This window comes from Tupaia chinensis, unplaced genomic scaffold, assembly GCF_000334495.1.
Source record: "Tupaia chinensis unplaced genomic scaffold, TupChi_1.0 Scaffold000547_1, whole genome shotgun sequence".
Taxonomy (NCBI): domain Eukaryota; kingdom Metazoa; phylum Chordata; class Mammalia; order Scandentia; family Tupaiidae; genus Tupaia; species Tupaia belangeri.
In genome coordinates this window covers 255,916-261,010 of record NW_006160059.1, presented here as the reverse complement: position 1 = coordinate 261,010, position 5,095 = coordinate 255,916, and the positions used below count along the sequence as shown (strand labels likewise).

Here is a 5,095-nt window from a genome sequence, read left to right as displayed (position 1 = left end):
GGAAAGAGAGAGAGAAGACAAAAAAGCAAGCCGCCTGGTTTAGGACTTGAACCATGGTTGGCTATGTGGGAGTCCAGCACTATCAACCACCACACCACCTGCCGGCCCCTACACATGCATTTTTTAAAATCCATTCCTATTAGTAAAATAAATGCCAGATGTTAAATCAGGAAATCAAAACTACATATCTCTGAGTTCAATGCGTATAACTGATTTACAAATATGGCAGTAGGTCTCAGCTAGGGGATTATTTATAGGAAGGGTTTGCCTATAGCCAGGTGTTTATTTCCAAAGGGAAGTGTTTCTTTGTCTTTTGTCTTCTTCTTTGGGCAAAATAACTGTCTCTCTGACATAGCTGCCAGGTATATCACTTTGAAAAGTACTTTTACTTTGCTACAGAAATCTGTTCAAACTGAATCTTGGCATTACTTTGAGGAAAACATTTTCTCCATTGCCACCCAGAACAAAAGCAGAATTTCAGGTAGATGAAACCTGATGTCTTCAAGGAATGCTGCTACTGTTCAACTCGGCACCACCTTGGCAACTCAGACACCACCATAACCAAGGAATTGAATGAAAGATTGTGTTTCTGAAGCAAAAGCTAACACTGAATCCTGCATTTGTAATCCTTGACAATAGTGGAACCTATTGTCTCATAAGGAGAGAGGCTATACGGCCTGGCGTATTGCCCTCATTCAATCCTGGCAGATTAACTATGTTGGCTATATGAATCTTTACAGGGTGTAACAATAGGATCTTATTGCTAATAACACGTTTTCAGGTGATGGTGTTGCTTTAGTCCAATCAGATGATTGCACCTACATCATTGGGAGCTTTGAAACTACTCTACACCATGCTTTTGGTTTTCTGGGCCAGTTACAGTTTGATAACAGTGTGTGCATTATCACAATGGTCATTAAACAAAGAACTGATAGTCAATAGAGTCTCATTAACTTTTCATGCTTCCTATACGAAGATATCTGTCATTATTCAGTGTTGGAAAACTTCCTCAAATATAACTGAAAAATGTTTCTAGTTCCATCTCTCTCACCCCCTTCTGGCCCACACTCTTTATACAAGGGCTTTTGTTACTGAATGTAGTTGTATCCACAGAAAGAAAACCTCCCCTTAGACATCTAGGATAATGATGGGCATAAAAAGTGTAGAGGAAGTATGGGGTATATAAATTTATTTTGAATATTATGTGTTCAACTCTGGTCATTAGTCAACATGATCCTTTTCCCCATTAGGGTTTCTTATTTGATACACCTTCTAGGAACAGCCCAGCCAAAATTTGGCCCAAGGACCTAAAATTTAGTTCTTAGTCAATATCTTGTTGGATTAACATGATCCTAGACCATAAGATAATGACCGCTGCTCAACAATACCCTAACAATAACCACATGAATCAGAGTAGGGAACACAATGGGCCTTTAAAAAATTTATATAATTCTCTTACACCATCTGATCCAAGAGTCTCATGTCTTTTGCAAGCATTCTGAAAACTTTGTCAGGCTAATTTTTGCCAGCCAGCATAAATTATAAGCCTCAGTGAGTCCATGATATTTGTCTTCTTAGACCTATATATTTTTTTTGCATTTTTCACCTAATTATAGCTGCATAATTTTTCACAAAACAATTAACTGAGATAAATATATTGTTAACCAATATGGAATTATATTTGTTCAGTCTGAAACTGAATAGTAGTAATTATATTTTCAAATTTTAAAATAACCTTGCATTCCTATGATAAACTCCATTGATCGTCATATAGCATCATTCTTGTGCCTTTCTGCGTTTGATTTACTAATATATTTTTAAGGAATTTTGTGTCTTTATATTGACCTATAGTGTCTGAACATTTTTCCTGTAGTGTCTTCATCAGATTTGGTATCAGGGTTATGTTTACCACATAAACTCATTAGGAATTGTTTCTTCAACTTCTATTTTCTGAGAAAGTTTATGTCACTTTGTTATTAATTCTTCCTTAAACGACTGAGTTTTTGTTTAGAATTTTTTTAAACAAGTTTCATTATTTTTGTGGATACAAGATATTCTGGTTTTTAAATATTTATATATGTCCATTTAGGTAAGTTATGTATTTTAAGGAATTTGTCCATTTCATATAAATCAAGAGATTCATTACCATAATATGATAGTCCCCATTGTTATGTGATATCTACAGGGTCTGTATTATTTGCTCTCTTGTTCTAGTTATGTCTCAAATCTCTCTACACTACCACTCACCCTCCTTTCTTTATCTAGATTTTAATTAATGTAGTAATTTGTTCTGGCCAGCAGTTTTCTTAAAAATATTGGAAGACACCATTATGCCCTTGGTCATGTGAATTATATTTTTGGAAATTATAATGGTGTTAACTAAAACAGAGGACTTATTAAGCACAAAAGCATACCATTAGCCATCTGAGTGGCTAAATCCCAAGATAATGTTATTCTAGGATAATATATCACAGGATAATGTAACCTCCAATAATTGCTGCAGTAGATTCCTGAGAAGATAGAAGTAAAAAGGAATAACATGTTTGTATTCCTTTAAAAAATACTTTTGATATAATGGGTCTTCTGAAAAGATCTCAGAAACAAACAAGAGTTTCCACATCATACACATCATACATTGATAACTTCAAGTCTGTCCTACAAAGACTCTTTTAACATAGCTTCATATAAGAAACAGATTTTGTAAAATGTTACTAAAATGGATATCCTCATCTTTATTCTACTTAATCTTTATTTAAATTTTTGACTATAAATTAGTTTGAAATCTTGAAAGCTGATCAACCATCTGAGGATGTACTGATCATTTAGCTGTCATCATTGTGTATGTCTTGTCTCCTCAAATATAGTTCAGTTACTAGTTAACAGGAGCCTCTCATAGCTCTTTAACAAAAAGATTTCTGCAGTCCATGTGTATTCCAAAATTTCACAATTAAAGGTTGATTTGTATCGTGGTCCATTTCTCTAGGAACACCTATCATGGTAAAAGCATGGATTCATTTTTTTCCACAGAGATACATTATCACTATATATTTTCTAAAAAAAAAAAATACAAAATTATGTTTTACAATACTGTTATTTTCTTGTATATGTACATATATGTATATACACATATATGAAAGAGATTTATATATTATCATATATTTATATTATATATATTATATATATGTGTATATACATGCACGTGTGTGTGCGTGTGTGTGCGTATGTGTGTGTGTATATATATATATATATATATATACATATATATATATATATATATACATAGATGAAATTTTTGCTATAAAGAACATGTGCTCACCAGAGACACAGAGAGAGACAGGAAGCAAGAAATTGCCCTCTAGGGGAATGGCCATTCCACAATCCCTTCTCCTCCATTTCCCTCTCAGGATTGTGGACATGTAGGTATATGTATGTACATGCTCCAGGCGTGAGTTTCAAGCCCGAGTTCCAAGTTCAGGACTTGAACTGCAGTCAACCAGGTGTGAGTTCAACAATGTAACCATTATGCCACCTGCTGGTCATGATGCATATATTACATTAACACCACCAATAGCCCTTCTAACTTTTGAAACAAAAACATTTTTTTCATATGTGGTTTGCAGATTATTGAAAAAAAAATCAGCATTATAATTTTGTACCCAATAATGTTAATACCTTTAATCAAACTTTAAACATAAATCTATATCTCAGAAGCAATGAATATATCCAGTGCCAAAATCTGGTTTCTAAAAATATTTCTTCAATAAAAAGAACAAGGTTTTCTTGGAGAATTTACTGATTCTTTTTGTTGCGGGGTGGGCGGGGGCTTTCCAATAAAGATCAGAAAACCTGCTAGACAAATTCTAAAAGAGCAGTAACACTGAGGAATTATTTATTCTAACACTAAAGCTAGAAATATTCAAGATGAAACTGGAGTATCCTAAGGTGATAGTAAGGGAGTCCTCAAACACACACACACTCACACACACACAGATGTGAAATACATAAAGGGACACACTGAGAAGACCTCCCTTAACTAAAAGCTGAAAAAAATTGAGCAACAAAATAATATAGCATTAAATTATATCCCTAGGTATAAAATTAATATCAATGACTCCATATTTATATAAATAATTAAAGCATAAGCAAATGGAGAACAGACAAATATGTGGAATTCCAGATACTTGCCATCCCAGAAAAATGGAATGAAACTCACCATCCTTTAAATATGGGTTTCACATAGTAAAGTCCAGTATAGCAAGAGGAAGGGGAGAGTAACTTCACAGTAGATTAGTCTAAAACATCATTACCTTAACCAGGGTATTCAGATTAATATCAGCAGTGATGTACCAGGCAGAAAAACATAACTGCTGTTTTTTTCTTGTTTGTTCATTTAAGTTTTTTCCATAGGGCACTTGCACTCATCAGAGAGAAACAGAAAGACAGTGAGCAGAAAAGTGAAAAATCATCCCTTAGTGGTGATGGCTATGACTCAATCCCTTGCCCTCCATTCTCCTCCTGGGATTTTGGGTACACATGCACACGTGCCTGGCATGATTTTCTAGCCGTTGGGTCTGGCCATGTGGGAATTTAGTACCTTAACCAGCACATCACTTGTTGGGCCCCTACGTGCTGTTTTCTACCTTTCTTTGAAGGAAGAAGTGCTGACAAGGATGACCTAAAGTTGACTCCCACTGCAAGGAGGAAGTGAAAATGCTGGCTTTATCAGAATGACCAATCACAGCAGTACTAGTTTCAATAAGAGAACAATCTCTTGCCTTTAATAATTGCAGCTTGAAATAACCAGTCAGAAATGCACACCTTTTTATCCTTCGTTTGTTTTATGTGACTGGTTGAAGACTTGGGTAGGAAGTATTCATCTATTAGAGGTTATTGGAAAGATAGTCTTTTGAGCAAGACTAGCCTCTAACCAGCTAACATCACCTGTGTTGTACTGAGACTGACTTCTGATGGTGAATGACTGAATCCTGATCAGCACCAAGTTAGGATTGATAACAATGTCATGGTGATGTCAGATATGCGTAGTATTATAAAAAGAGGATGACATTTTCTTTCTGTGATGTTTCTCTCCTCAAGT

At 34.9% G+C, this 5,095-nt stretch overlaps 1 non-coding gene across 1 annotated transcript; it reads right to left on the bottom strand.

Moving 5' to 3' along the window:
* Window positions 1-3,818: 3,818 nt before the first annotated feature.
* LOC114009516 (U7 small nuclear RNA) lies at window positions 3,819-3,880 on the bottom strand. Its single transcript, XR_003550921.1, has one exon. It is a non-coding gene; the product is annotated as a U7 small nuclear RNA (small nuclear RNA).
* Window positions 3,881-5,095: the final 1,215 nt, after the last annotated feature.